Here is a 16,564-nt window from a genome sequence, read left to right on the forward strand (position 1 = left end):
CTACGTTTACGCCATGGTGGTTGGCGGACTTCCATTTACCCTTCCCCATTCCCATTTTTGCCCCATAGGGCATAATGGGAGTGGGGAAGGCGTTAATTACGCCACCGTAAATTACGGTGGCGTAATTAACTCCATGGTCCCTTAGCGCCATGGATTTTAACACCTGCTAAAAGCAGGTGTTAAGTCCGCCATGGCGCTAAGGGACCTCGTACTCAGGCGGTAAGGGTCGGCGCTGTTTACGCCGCCGTAAAACCCTTACCGCCTGAGTCTTAATGAGGCCCATTATCTCAATTCAGTATAAAAGTCTCATGTCAAAGTGGGAATATTTCACTGCAATACCTTCCTGGCTGTTGAGTCACCTGAAATCTGGCCCCATGCCTGGAAAGCTGTCCGAGGCCTTTTGCGATCACTGTGCAAATATTTAATTGCATTATGTTTCTCAATTAAACTTCCTGTAGTGTCCAAGGGCTGAATAATTATATCTCAATTACAATTGGGTGAGTGCAAGGACAAGGAAAACACATGGCTCATTTAAAAAGAAACGCTGACTCGTTCTGCCATCAACGCAAGTAAGGCGGGCAGGAAGGGACAGGCAGAGAAAAACAAACTTTCCTGAGCTACTGCCGCTAACAAAGGCAGTTTTTAACAATGCAACACTCCTGTAAGATCCCATGAGTTTATTGAGCAATGGAACAGCTTATCAAACACACAATAGTTCGCATTTCCAATAGGAATCTCGTCCTACATCACAAATGTAATGTCTTCTTCCACATGCTGCCACCCCCGCTGATGCTGATGCTGACGCCGTCGCTGATGCTGCCGTCCTTGCTGATGCTGCCGGCCCCGCTGATGCTACCGCCCTCGCTGATGCTACCACCCGCGGTGATGCAGCCACCCCTGCTGATACTGCCACCCCGGCTGATGCTGCCGGCCTCGCTGATGCTACCACCCGCGGTGATGCTGCCGCCCCTGCTGATACTGCCGCCCCGGCTGATGCTGCCGGCCTCGCTGATGCTGCCACTCCCGCTGATGCTGCCGCCCTGACTGATGATGCCACCCCCGCTGATGCTGACGCCCCCCCGCTGATGCTGACGCCGTCGCTGATGCTGCCGTCCTTGCTGATGCTGCCACTCCCGCTGATGCTGCCGCCCTCACTGATGATGCCCCCCCCCGCTGATGCTGACGCCCTCGCTGATGCTGCCGGCCCCGCTGATGCTGACGCCCCCCCGCTGATGCTGACGCCCTCGCTGATGCTGCCGGCCCCGCTGATGCTACCGCCCTGGCTGATGCTACCACCTGTGGTGATGCAGCCACCCCTGCTGATACTGCCGCCACTGCTGATGCTGCCACTCCCGCTGATGCTGCAACCCCCGCTGATGCTGACGCCCCCCGCTGATGCTGACCGCCCTCGCTGATGCTGCCGTCCTTGCTGATGCTGCCGGCCCCGCTGATGCTACCGCCCTGGCTGATGCTACCACCTGTGGTGATGCAGCCACCCCTGCTGATACTGCCGCCACTGCTGATGCTGCCACCCTCGCTGATGCTGCCACTCCCGCTGATGCTGCTGCCCCGTTGATGCTACCGCCCTCGCTGATGCTACCACCCGCGGTGATGCTGCCGCCCCTGCTGATACTGCCGCCCCGGCTGATGCTGCCTCCCTCGCTGATGCTGCCACTCCCGCTGATGCTGCCGCCCTCACTGATGATGGCGCCCCTGCTGATGCTGCCGCCCTCTCTGATGCTGCCGCCCCTGCTGATTCTTCCGCGCTCGCTGGTGCTGCCACCCCATCGATGCTGCCGCCCTCACGGATGCTGCCGCCCTTACCGTCACAGAGATTCATATGGACACATTGTAATCCTGCCATCATTCTGTTTGTGTAGGCTTGCAAATTCCAAAGAGTGGCATTGCAAGAAACAGAGACGAAGGATCTCTCTTTTGATTGGTGTCAAATATTGACATGCAGAGTACAATGTTAGTCTTCGTCTGGTCCTTCAACATAGGAGACTGCTGATATTACAATCAGTTCCATGTGATAATGTCGCCTGGAAAAAGTCCCCAGGTATTCGTTTGTTTTTCCTGATCTTCAAAATACTTTCCTCAAATATTCTAAGAGGGGTATAATTATACATTCTAAACTCCAGACCTAGAATATTTGGGGAAAGTGTTGATTTGACTGAGAATGCATTTTTTGTGAAATGTCGTCCCCTAGTGGCTGTTTCCTAGGCGACAATACCACTGGACACCAATGATGCTTGGCTCTGCAATGTGCGATCCCTCACTGCACTTGAAGGATGTAAGTATGGTAGGGACAGCTGCTGGAGAATAAAGTTACCCATCTGCAACGGATTAAGGGGGTGGATCTGATTGTTCTCGACGCCATTTTCTGTAAATATCGTTCTGATGTTGCATGATGCATGAAATACATATATACGCTTGTGCTGTGATTGTTAGTGTTTACGTTTTACCTAGATAACCTGATATTGTTCATTCCATACTCCTCAGAAACTGTCCCCGTTCTCACTTCCTCGTACGCTAAGTAACACAAACACCAAGTACAGTTGTGCCACTTGTGGCCCCTGCACCAGTGACCTACACTTCCCTCGGAGTGCACTTCTGCCATCGCTGCATCTCTGTGCTGCACTCTGCAGTTAGATTGAGTGTGCTCCACAGTGATTTGCACTCTCGTGGAGTCTGTGGTCATTCTCATAACGCTTGTGAAAAGTTTGCTATACTTATTCTCCCACTCGACTCCTAACCCCTCACTCTGTTCCCTTCTGCCAGGAACAAAGCTTGTAACCTTGCTCCCTTTATCGCCCCTCGCTCCTTGTTATCCCATTGTCATAGCAGAAGCAGTGCCAATAGACTTATTTGACCATCGATGTTTCCTCAATCTCTCCCACTTTGCTCCCCTCCTCTTCAGGTCTAGCCGTGAACCATCTCTGGGGTTTCCCTATTTCTCGCTCCTTCCTCTGTCCCCCGATGGGAGGGCAGGAGTGACTTAGCTGTGAATGGCCCATGATGTTTCCTACATGTTTTGCTCTGTCTCCCCTCTGCTCTATCCCTTCCATATTCACCTAGAATGCAGTTCCAACCATCACTCCTTTTATTTTAAAGCATTTTTATTGATTGCAATAAATACAATCTAATCTTTCTTGCACAACCCCACAGTTCACAAAGCTATTTTGTTGATATTGTATTGGAGTTGCTGTTATTATATGTTTCAATACAGCAGTTTTGCCAAAGGCCTACCAAGAATAGCAGGGGAAAAAATTAACATTTCAACGTATGATTAAGCAGGTTGGAAATCTGAAACAACAAACATCACACAGTGGATCCTGCGCAGGGGGGTTTGGGGGATAAGTCAGGCGCCTCCTGTGGGCCCTGCCAATATATTTCTCAATGGCCCACTAGTCAGGCGCTTGATCAGAGAGTGGTTTGTCTAAAAATAAAGTGTGCGCAAGTCTGAGCTGAGGGGACACTCTGGCATACGTGTCGCTGCTCACTGCAGCCCACAGGTTCCTAGGCAACCAAGCTGCCAGGCTTCATACATGCTTCTTTCATTTCCTGGGCCTGCCATCATGGTGAATCCTGGGTGCTGCCCCACTAGGACCAGACTGAAGCAGTAGATCATCTGTGTGTAGATTTTAGTTTTAAAAAGGTGTTTGTATGTGTTTGTTTTTAAAATGTTATAATTTATGTCTTTCGTGTGTATGTGCATGCGTCAGAGAGCAATCATTTGAATGAGTCCATATGTGCATTTGAATTAATGAGTTTGTGTGCATGTGTGTTTGTATGTGCATGTTTCTGTGAGCGTATCTGTAAGTGTGACTGGCTGTGAGTGTGTGTGTGTGTGTGTGTGTGTGAGTGAATATGATGGGTTCATGTGTTTGTTCTTTGTGAGGGAGCCACACTGCATAATGACGTGTTAGACAGTGGCAATGCTGGCATATAGTTTGAGTGAGACATCATCTAAGTAATTTACAGTTTGAATGCTGGCCTTTCTTGTTGGTGCAGTATCATGAAAATGATTTACAGATAATATGATGGCCTATACTGTATATGCACCAACAAGAAATTGATTTACAGTGGGGAAGCTGGCATATATTGTGAATGCAGCAGCATGAAAGATATTTAAATGAAAAGTGCTGCCAAATATTTTGGGCATAACTCATGCAAGCTATTTACAGTTGAAATGCCGGCATATATTTGGGGCGTAGCTTCATGGAAGTGGTTATAGAGGATTGGTAGCATATAATGTGCGCACAGCATTATGAAAGTGATTTACAATTGTAAATGGGTATATGCTGTGGGTGCAGCATCATGCTAGTGAATTACAATACAATCGCTGGCAAACATTGAGACCATAGGCATCAAAACCATTTTGTGAAACGCCCCGTCTAATATTGGTGACTACTGGATCTTTACAGCAACTGATTGTAAATTGTATCGTTCTTTACCACATTTTTGGAAAAGATTCCGCTGTAAAATTCACAATTTCAGTCCCTTATTTCAAACAGTTTCTTGGGGGAAGAACCCCACTAAAACCGCCTACATTATGCAGGGCTCCATCATTATGACAGGTCACCTGTGCGAATTCGGGGTGATATGTTGGCCTTCCACTGACAATATTCACCAACTGTCACTGACTCATTGAGAATGCTGATTCCCCTCTGTAGGTGGCGACCCCTGAATCACCACAGGTTGCCTCGGCCACTGACATGAAGAACAAGGAAAGTGACACACATCATGAAAGCACCTACATTGAAAAGCAAATAGAGAAAGCACTCCAGTGTTTAATAGGGAAGAATGAAAAGGAGAACGTGGAACAAAGGCAATACTCATCTGAGGGGCAAAGTGTATGATGTGAGAGGGAACATATTATGAGATTGCAAATGATAGATTAGGAGAGGGAAAGAAGGGGAATGATGTGAATATTCTTTAAACATTAAGTAAGAAAAAAGATTAATCATTAAGTTGTAACATAAACAAATGAAGCAAAATAAGACAACGTGACATATGGGCAGGAGAAAGAACTATAAAATAAATTAATAAAAGGTAGTCGAACATGCAGCAGAATCCTCATCTCTAGCCCCAGAAAATGCAACCACATGACTTATCTTCCTTTTTCTCGCCACTGGCTTCAGATGGTAGCACAATGCATGTTTAGGACTGCTAGGGTGACACACGCAACCCTGTATGTATCCTTGTGCACCTGCTGAGTATCTCCAGAGGAAAAAAACCTAGCAACATTTCAATCTTCAAACTAACACAACTTTAAGACAATCTTTCTCTGCTGCAAACACAAAATAAAGCACTATTTTTCCCCAGAGCTGTGTTGTGCTCCATTCCTCCTTCTTGTCCCACAAAGACAACCATAAAACATCCTACTCAGAGAGCATGCATGATCTTAGGCCCTAGCTCTGCTAGTAACTGTGTAAATGAAGGCTTCCAGACTACCACCCGTCTGCGGCATTCTCCGCTTTATCCCAGAGTTACAGACTTGGCCTCCCATTAACTCAGAGAGTGATCCAACAAGGGTGAGCTCCCATCACCATCTCTCTGGGCACAAGTCACCACTACGAGCATAATGCCGTGAGTTATCGCATGCTCAACATGCCATACCCACCTAGCATCCAACTGTGCTCTGCCTTCAAGATACGTCCTCCCCATTCCATCTCTCTGACTCCTAAAGGCAGCTGCTCCAAGTGCCCACCCTCACAACGAGCATCTTCAGTTGACATGGCCATGGCGGTTTCTAGAGATCTCCTCTCATCCTCCTCAATCCCTCCCTACTCTCCCACTATTTCCAAACCGAAACTCATGAACGGCTCAGGCAAGGCCATAGTAGATTCATGCGATCTGGCACCATCTCCTCGTCTCGCCCCTTAACTCATACTGCTTTAAGCATTAGCCTATTTATTATCAAATAACCAAAGGAGAACACTGTACCACTTTAAAGGGACCTTTGGGTTTCCAGTCGCCTTCTAGCAGCCCAGCAGTAACCGCATCAGCGCTCGCCTGCACTTAACATATAACAATATTCAAAAATAGGAACCTTATCAACAACCTGAACTGTATTTCTGCTCTGCAGGGTTGAACTACTCTACAATGCAAATGTAAGTGGATATGCTATAATTAGCTCAATTGGCATGCAATTTGCTTTGAAACCCTCTTAAGCTGGTACAGAAAACTGGAAAGAAATATAGGTTAAATGCCAACATTCGAAATTGAATAAAAGTTTTAGATAATTCACACTGGGAAACTAAAAACAACGGAGTAACCATGATCAAGTGATAATCAGGGGTTGGTATCTTAGACAACAAAGGGATTCATGAGTGAGAAAGGTTGAGAGGGTAAGAAATAAAGCAAGTACGTGTGAGGAAGGATGAGAGGGGCTAGAGAGTAGGGGGTGAGGTGGAAGTGAAAGGTTGCATGGGGTTAGAGAGGGAGCAGGTGAGGTGGGTGGTGGTAGACAGGGGAAGGTGGGTAGGGTTAGAGAGAGCAGGGGTAAATTGGGCGCGACTACCGTGGATGGGTGAGGGTGTAGAGTGTGGTGTTAGGGTAGGTTGGTGGGGTTAGGGTATGTGGGTGCGGGTAGATGGAGATACACAATTATAATACATGCAGTTCATTTGGGATGATGCTTTAGTGCCCCCCCAAATTACAATCCTAATGCAGTCCATACAGCTAAATGATAATCCGGGGATAGACATAGCTGTGGGTGAGGGTTATTCAGTGCAGTGATACAGGAGAGAAACATGAGGGTTTTATTTCTTTCCGTGCCCCATCGATATAGTCAGATCACAAAGGACTAATGCCAGGGAATGCTTGTTCCATGAGTGTCCCAGAGATTATAATTGTTCTTTTATGACACGCGTAATACCAACGAGTGGTTGCTAAGCGCAGTGTCGGGATTCAAACCTGTGTTGCCCTGCGTTGTCAGTGAGCTATTTATTTTAATTTTTTTTTATTTGTCACTTATTAGGCACTTGTACATTTCGAAACAATTGTTTCAAAGCTCCCACAGACAAACATGGCGGGGACAGGGGAGATAGACAATAAATTACAGCAAGGATAAATAATTGCATTAATATTACAAACAAATATTGAGAATAGAGGGAAGGGGAGACAAACCTGCTATGCCTTGTGATTGTTCAGAAGGTGCAAGTGCAGAGGGGGAGAGGGGTGAGAGATAAGGTACTTTGATGCTCATGCAGAAGTGCTCAGGGTAAGTGCTGAGAGGGGGAGAACGTAAGTGCAACCATCATTGAGCAGGTGAGCAAGTAAGTGCAGTAGAAAGACAGCAGCTGAGATGAGAGATTGGGGGGTGGGGGTCAAGGCCCCAAGGACACATAAGGGCCCTGCAAATTAGTCACACTGCTGTGAGAATTAGAAAGGAGGAGAGGAGGAGAAGGAGGAGGTAAAGGGAAAAGTCTTGAGCATTTTTCAAAACTTAAGGGGGTCTTGTTCAAGACGCAGAGGGAGAGGAAGACTGTTCCACAGTAGGGAGCCAACAGTGAAACCAGGAACTAATTGCTGGTGTTGATTCCATGCAGTGACAGGGTAATATAGAGGGATGGAAATCTCTGCAGGTTTTATTCCATAATCGTATTGCTCTGCACCCCTCTTCCCACGCCCCATGCTGTGACACTGCACACATCCCACTTGGTAGGCAGTGATTATATCGAATATAAAATAACAAATGAAATTAAAACGAATACAAAAACAATTGAAACAAAAATAACTAATTTGGGAAAAAAATAGTAATGGGGTTAGGAATGGGAATAGTGGTTTTGGGGGTGGGGGAAAAGTAGTAGCAAAAAATAAATGTATTATATTAGTATCAGTTGGTTTGTATTCGTTGAAATTTCATTTGTTGTTTTGGCATTCGATGAAATCACACGTAACCCTCCCACTTGCCCTACCCCCCAACTAGCATGTGAAGCCAGTGTGCTTGAGTCTCTGATTGAAGGCGGTTCACACTAAGATGTGACCAGCAGCGCAAATTCAAAGGGACGTTTGAGGCTCATCAACAAAGGGCATTACACTGAAGGAGTGAAGATTTCCACTCACATCAGATATAATAACACCAACATCTCTGGAGCCTGAAGTCAGCGGAGGCGCTCGAGGGGGTGAAATAAGAGAGGCTGCAAACATATCCCCAACCAAAGCACCCACATATACACAGATGCAAAGTACACACGTTCACATGCAGAATACATGCACACACACAAGCAACATGCAGCCAAATCCGCTAACAGCAAACAAACACAATAAGCTGCCCACGAGAACCACGCACATGCAGAGTTCCCAACTCTGGCATAGGGCCTGATTTAAACAACGTGCTCCAATGGGATTGCGCCATTGCAAGACGCTTCTGGAAATCAGCCCCATAGTGTTTTTGTTTATGTAACACACACAACTCATTTTAGTTGTCAGTTTCTGAGGTGGTGTACTGGACCAGTACACTATTCCTACATAATGTACTCAACATTCACACAATGCACTCTAAATATACTGTGCAACAAAACGCAATCACGCATAAAGCACCATAGAAGCAAGCAATGGCCACTTAATTAGAATTACACACAGCAAGCAAACTTACAATATTCATGTTATGTTATGTTATGTTACTTGGCATCTATATAGTGCTCTACATATCAGTGGTATGACCTCAAAGCGCTGGTAGGTTGAACGCCCTGAGGAACCGTAGTGCGGGTCAGTAGAGAGAGGTAGTGTGGTAGGGTGCGTGGGTGCATGAACAGTATGCTTAGACACACTGCACACAACATAATGCACAAAGACGAGCATACAAACCCAAAGTACCACACACATGAAACTCTGTAATATAAACACAAACAGCATGTGGGTACACCAAATGTTATTGTACAACCGAGGCTTGCATACACAATGTACTGTACACTTACTTTGGTCACGCAAACACAACAGTCAGCATGTGGGTACACCAAATGTTATTGTACAACCGAGGCTTGCATACACAATGTACTGTACACTTACTTTGGTCACGCAAACACAACAGTCTGCCACAAACAGAATGGTGTGCCCACGATACACGTTAGATTGATTATTTATTTTGGCAGCTACCTAAAGCACAAGCTTCGGGGTGCTTTGTAGGGGGAAAGGTCACGCAGGGGCATGTCAGGATGCCCAAGACATTGAATCCACATGCTTCTGTGTAGATACGCAGAGGATTACAATACACAGCCAACGTGTATGCAGGCCACAATGTACATGACTTGTGCACACAAAGTATTGTGCACCCAGAACATGCAGACACAAAATTGACAGAAAGATCATGTACTCACGACACAGGATCAGTGTGCAAATGGGGCTCTGCTGATGAGCTCAGATTATTGGAATGGCTCGTGGATGGAGCTGGCAATGTCGGCAGTGTGAGAAGCTGGCATTGCCATTGAGGTCTTTAAGCTCCTGTCCGCTCTGTCCTGGCCCGAACCAAATCCGCGCACCTGAGGTGATTGGGTTTGCAGCGTTCGCTACACAAGAAAGTCAGCAGACCACAACAACATTAGAATGGAGAGAAAAGAGGCTTCCTGAACTTATTAAAACAAACACGCTTGGCAGAAATGCCATGATACCGACGCTTGCGGTATGAAAAAGCACTGCCCTCCTGGAAACATGTAAGGCCTGGCCGGTGCCCGTAAGCGTTGGCCAGTTGCCATGCCCCAATGCGAGAGACTGCTCCAAAACTCACATTGCTCTCTTACATTACCAATGTTTTGGTGTCGGGTGGCGTTAGGACCACCAAATATGCCAAAACTAAAAATGGGTCATGAAGGAGGGGGGCAAAAGGAGAGACGGCAGAAGAGATGTCAAAGTTATTCTATTAAATAGAAAATAATGTAACAATGGAAGCTGGCCAGCCTCTTGGAGAAATCATGGTCCACTTGCCGTAAAAGTTAAGATCCCTCCCAGCCCCTCTAGCCTATAGATCTACTTATACCATAGGGCTCAATGGGAATGGGGAAGGAGCAAATATTTGCACTGAAGTCCCTCAGCGGGTCCTGTCCTTAACATTTGGCCTGACCACACGTTAAGGATGGGACCCGCTGAGGGACCTCGTAGTAGGGCGGTGGGGATTACCGGCACTGGTGCCCTTACCAGTGCCAGTAATCCCCTACCGCCTTCCGTCTAAGTCTTATCCTGATTACTTTCCTCTGCTATTGCCTTCACTGTCACCTTGGATAGCCTATATTCCCTACTATCCCTATTATTCCCTACTATCCCTATTAAAGGTGCGCTGCCCAGTCAGGCTCAGGGCACGGCCAAGAGCCGGGCTCCAACTAGACTGAAATTGCAAGGCACTGCCGCAAACACAGGTAGAGCCCTGCCTGATCGCCCCTCAAGAAGGAAAGGAAACTTGCCGGGCAAGCAATTCCACAGTGATTCGGGGGTGGGCTGGTGATCATAGCGGAAGGTTGTGGCTGTCTGGCCGCTCGTGGTTCAGTGCCTGAAGGGCATATGCACAGGCATGGACAAAGGGAGGGGAGGAGGTTCCCCTAGATGGCCTGTGCACACTGCCAGTGCACCTCTCCTCTCCATGCCTTCCAAACCTGTGTCTGCTGCCTACTGAAGCTGGTTGGAACATGTCAGAATAATATTCTCTCTCTCTCTCTCTCTCTCTCTCTCTCTCTCTCTCTCTCTCTCTCTCTCTCTCTCTCTCCCCTCAGCCGTGTACAGATTGAGGAAAAAGAAAGGCTTTCATCAACATACAGAGGTATAATTGACCGGATAAACAGAGATGTGCACATAAGGGCTAATTCACAAGTCCACCGGAGCATAAATGGAGGCGCTAGAAAAGTGTTAAAACTGTCTTAACTACTCCATTCACGCTCCAAGTATTTTTCATTGTTTTTGATGGTGGAGGACAGGGTCAGAAAGGGAGTTCCGTTTCCAGCTCGATTTTACCCCCAGCATTCAAAACAACTTGGTTTTACGCCAGCAGGAGATTTTTGTGCTGTTGCAAAAAGCATGCAGATCTTATAGGAAAGCATTGCAAACGTTGTCTGTCATGTGCACATAGCAGGGAGCGTTGACTCTGTTTGCACTGCAGATTGCAAAAGAAAGATGTAAATAGGGGTACAAAATACCCAAGCCTTAGTCCATGCAGAAGCTGCTCCCCCTACACCAGTGAGGGGGCGGGGGATAGTTAGAAGGAGCTCAAAGTACCATCATACAGAAATGGAAAAGAGGCTTGGAATTTACGGTCACTACAAGAAAAATTCAACGGAAAATAGAAGAACATTTTGGTAAAAAAAGAAGTACAAGAACAAATAAAATAGAAGTGGCTTTAAACAATCATAGAGAGCCTCAGTCTAGGAAGCGCACAAGAAGTGACAATATCGAAGCTCTGTCCTCCTCTTATGGGAAGGACAATCAAGTGGCGTTAGAAAGACTGGACTTGTCAGAGAGAGACAAGGATCTAAACAGATGAGACATAACGAACATGGGTGTGGACGCACCGGAAGAACGGCTGGATGTAGACATGCCCGCTCCACAGACAGCACAAAACAGTGCAGTGGGAAACCAAATAAACCAAAACACTCGTTCAGCATTAAACTACAAGCTTAACTCACTGGTATCAGTATTTGAGCTGCTGAGGGGAGAAGTGCAGTCCCAAAAGGGCCACTACTAGAACTGGAACTGGAAATGGCTAACCTGGACAGCTCAGTGGTGGGCTGCAGTAATGCAATAAACTCTGTAATAAAGCACAAGCTGCCGGAATTACAAGTAGAAACAGCAAAACAGGGTCTAGATCTATCAGCAATACAACAAACATTAGCAGTAAGGAGAAAGGCAGAGGAGGCTAGCCTGACCAACATGCAGAACATTCAGGCACAACTATAGTGTATGAAGGAAACAAGTGGCGTCAGAGAGGAAAGAATGAATATGGAGGCCCATACTTCAGAGATGGATGATACTTTTTTTATTTTTATTTGTTTATAGTTACATAGTAACATCCACAAAATACTCCTTTTCTTTAAAACATAACATAGCACGCAGGAGAGAGATATAACATAAACTTCAAAGTACAGATTCACAAAAGTACAAACATATACATTAAAAAAATTACATTTTCCAACATTCAATTTCCTTTCCTCACAAAACATCTAGAATGCTCCCAGTTCCTGGAAATATCGCATGATACTAGTACATTGTAGAGTCCAGTAAGTGATTGCACTAACACATTTTTTAGAGACAACAGTAATTCTTCAGAAATCTTACTACTGCAATTTGTAATTTGACTCGTTTGCCATGTAGCATATCTAGCCACAAAAGTTCCAAGTCAACACACTCAGTATTCGGTACGTATTGACTAAAATGACTAATGCGTTCTTTCCTTAGTCCATCACATTCGGTCAACATATGAACCAGTGTCTCACAGTTCTCCTTTTGCTTACCAAATCTACAGGGGGAATAGCACTTACTCTGTCCATTTCTGATGTCCAATATTTCTCCCGTACCAAGCACGTTAAAACAAAATCTCACATATTCCTGCCTCCATCCCCTGTCAGGGAATTTAGTTAAATATGGTGCCAGCTCCCCATCTTTTTGCAGTCAAATACAAAATGTTTATATAAATTAGACTTTTTAACCTCGTGGACAGTAAGATTCCAGTCAGAGTGGAGCAGTAGTTGTTTAACTTTCATTGGATTCATAATGAGCATGTCTCTAGGAACCCCCAATTTATCCAAGACAGCATTTGCTTCCTCCATCATGTCCCTAAAATACTTCAATGTTGGAGTGCCACTTCTGATGCCCTTACCCATGATGTCATATAATGTTGTTTCCTTACTGGTTGACAGTTTCCTATATAGGGCCATTCTACGCCATTCTATAACACTTATGATTGAATTAAATCCAAGCTTATATCAGATCGCCGCCATAGGAACACATTTGGGCAGACATCTCACCATTGATTTTACCACTTTGGACTCATATATTACAGCTTCGACCCTGAACCACAACACAATGGCGCTAATTCTAAACTGTAACATAATTGGGGCACTATTCTGTTTTTGTACAAACGTATACAAGGTACTACGAGAATTTGCCATATTTTGAGTCAATTTTATGTAATTGAGCTATCATCAGGCCAATTTTCGCATCCAGTAAGGTCCGAAAATTGGCCTTTTTCTTATTCCCAAACACGGGGTATCCTAAGTATCTTATAGCCATACTTTTTGGCAATTTCTCATGATTCAGGAATCAGGAGCTTATTTTTTGCTTTTTCTTGTGGGACAAACATACAATCACTGTTTTGCTGTAATTAATTTTTAAAGCATTTGTGAGGATACATTCTTGAAAAGCAGTTAAAAGACGTTGGAGACCTATGGGTGTATGGTCATATAGGGTCACGTCATCTGCATGAGCTGTCCATTGCATCTTTGTGCCTTCAACTTTTGGTGAGTTTACAGCAAGGTTTTTTAAACTCCTTCCAATGTCTGAAAAATATAGATTAAATATGGTCGGTGCATATATACAGCCTTGCCGTAGACCATTTTTGACCCTAATTTCTTGTGATAAGGTCCCCTCCACACTAAGTCGAACTTTTAGTCTTGAATCTTCATGCATGTTGCATAGAATCAACATCAGGGGTGATGGCATTCCTAAATTAACCAATTTAGTCCACAGAATTGATCTGTCCACTAAATCAAAAGCAGACGTTAGGTCGATTGACGCTAAATAGATTGGGAGATTTCCCGTAGTCCACGCCGATTGTTGCAGTATGTTAATTAGTAAGCTTCCTGCGTCTGTGCACACATTCTTTCTGAATCCAAACTGGTTTGGTGACAAGATGTTAAGTTTATCCATCCAGCTCTGAATGTGCTCTAGATCAAGACTTGCAAATATTTTGGAGTCAACGTACAAAAGGGCTATTGGTCTGTAACTAGTTGGTAACACCCTGTCTCCATTCTTGTAAATTGGTACAATGTATGACATTCTCCAACTCATTGGAATCATTTTTGTGTTGAGGATGTCTTTAAATAAAAAAAATAACATTTTGGCCCATAGATTTGCTTTCCCCTTCACAACCCTGTTACAGAGCAGATTCGGACCTGGAGCCCTAGATGAGGAACTTTTCACAATAATACCTTCAATGTCCTTTACACAGATGGGGATAGTCCATGCAGCGCTTTCAATATCTAGCGGGTACTCCATGTCACAATTGAGGGGCTGTATAAACTACTAAAATGGCCTTCCCATATCTCTGGGTTGATGCACACTGTTTGAACTTTAATTTGCTATAACCCTCCCTTGTTAACCAGGGCCAAAAATCTTTGTGTATTTACATCACGCAACGATATTAACATATTCTCTGCATCTCCTTGATAGAGCTTCACGCGCAAACACCTTGCTTTTCTCTTCCATTTATTTTTTTATCATATTAGTTTCACGTAACTCCACCTCTGTATCAGAATGTTTATGACGAATTTGAAGACCTCGTAATTCACGATTCCTATCCTTCATAAGGGTTTTCATTACTTCAGAAAGTGCATGCTTATGAGACTCTTTACTGTGTTTTTCTTTATTCCTCTGATTACAGACTCAATGTAGGTCACAAAAGAATCATGGGCGTGCATCTTTTTTTTTTGAGCGTACACGTTCTTTTGAAAATCTGCCTGGAAAAGCATATTAACTTTCTCAATGTTCGTGTTATGCCATGAGATTCTATTCAGTGGGGAATTAACTGATACCATCAGACTATAGTTTTGTCCTTCACCCCTGTCCAGGTCTACCAATAAGGTCATCTTTAGCATTTTATGATAATTCTTCTGACTACCAATCAATCTAAACTCCTGAACGAGGTTGAAGGTCTTAGCACACACAAAAATATAGACAATAGTAGATTGCCACTTTCCATTCGACCATGTGGATTTTTTCCATTGTGTCTTCCATTAAATCATTTACACATTGCATCCCCCAGCCTCCAAAGAACTGCGCCCATATATCCCCATGATAGCTCTACATTCACTAAAACCTTCTTCCAAGCAAATTTCAGAGTTGAAGTCCCCACACATGATAATATGCAGTTCATTACTCATATCCTGGCATTCCTGGATGACTAGATCTATCGACTCAATATTAGCCTTTAGATCACACTCCGGCCGCCAGTACATGTATATGTATATGATTAGTAGATACATCAACAAATTCTTCCCCCCTATTTTTATAAGGACAGCTATGCACCCTTTATTAATATGGAAGTTCTTCAAGGTTGTAAAGTTCATATTGTTCTTAATTGCAATAAGTAGGCCTCCCAACGGTCTCCCCTTAGATTTTTTTGTGGCAGGTTCCTGGTAAACCGTGAAGCCATCCAGTGATATCAAGGTCACAGCCCACGTTCCTTGGAAACACAAAAATGAAAAACCTTAGAGCGCTGAGCACGTGCTATAAGAGTACATTAGGGCTCGTGATCCCCCTGAATTCCATGATAAAAAGGTATGCTTAGGAGTGCTCTAAGGAGTGTCTTTCAAGCACTGTATCTTGGAGATTGATTCTCTCAAAGACAATGCCAGCCATCTGAGCTCAGCCTCATTTGCATGTGTCTGGTTGTTTGTGTTTTCCCCTCCTTGTGTGTTGTTCCTCCCGTAAAGCTCACTGGGATACCCAACCCTATTCCCTCCCTGTTGTTTCCCCAGACCCTGACTGTAGTTTTCTATGTCATACCCAAATCTTTGCAGTGCCACTCCTTCAGCAATAACGAATTCGTATGTCGCTCTTGAGAGAAACACTAGCCTTACACAGTCGTATCTTGTCGGGTGTATATAGTCAATGAGCTTAATATTGCTTGAGGAGATTAGTGAAAGATGCAGTATCTTGTTAAAGAAAGAGAGCATTCGCCCTCAGTTTAGCAACGGGGACCTCCTATTGTTAACATGAAGTTCAGTATGACACTGGGGTCATCCACAAATTTCGGCTCCCTCCATTCTCTTCTATCTTCCAGCCATGTGTTGTAAAACATTTGATTTTGCCCCTCCATTTTATGGTTACTACCACTGCCCCTCTCCCTACTTTCCCCTCCCATGGTGTCGCTCTTCCCATCCTTCAATCGTTTATATTCACTACCTTGTTTGTATCCTTTCTCTGTGTTCCACAGTTCGAACTTCTCTCTCATCCGCTCTTCAAATCCCTTAGCCTCATTTTGTATTTGATTTACCAGAGGTCCCCCAGCGGTTCCTTCCTCTCTCCTGTCCATCGTATTAGCTTGTACATTTACTGATCGAACCCATGTTTTAGTGTAATCAGCCGTGTATTAGGGCCTGCTTCAGTCATTTGGTCATTTATTCCCTGTTGAGTTTGCTCTTTATTTGCATCCACTGCCTCATTCAGAGAGACCCTCTTCTGGTCTCCCTCGTGCACTTTACAGTCAAATAACGGTAGTAAGGATGGTAAAGGGGGTCCAGACTTGGAGGGATGTTGAAGGATTTTGAGGAGCACTTCTTCGACCAACTTTTTGATGTCTTCACTGGGGATCACTGGCGGCTCACTACTGTTACGTTTCCCTGTACCTTTCCCTGCC

Source organism: Ambystoma mexicanum, chromosome 6p, assembly GCF_040938575.1.
Source record: "Ambystoma mexicanum isolate Mex_15411 chromosome 6p, UKY_AmexF1_1, whole genome shotgun sequence".
Classification (NCBI taxonomy): Eukaryota; Metazoa; Chordata; class Amphibia; order Caudata; family Ambystomatidae; genus Ambystoma; species Ambystoma mexicanum.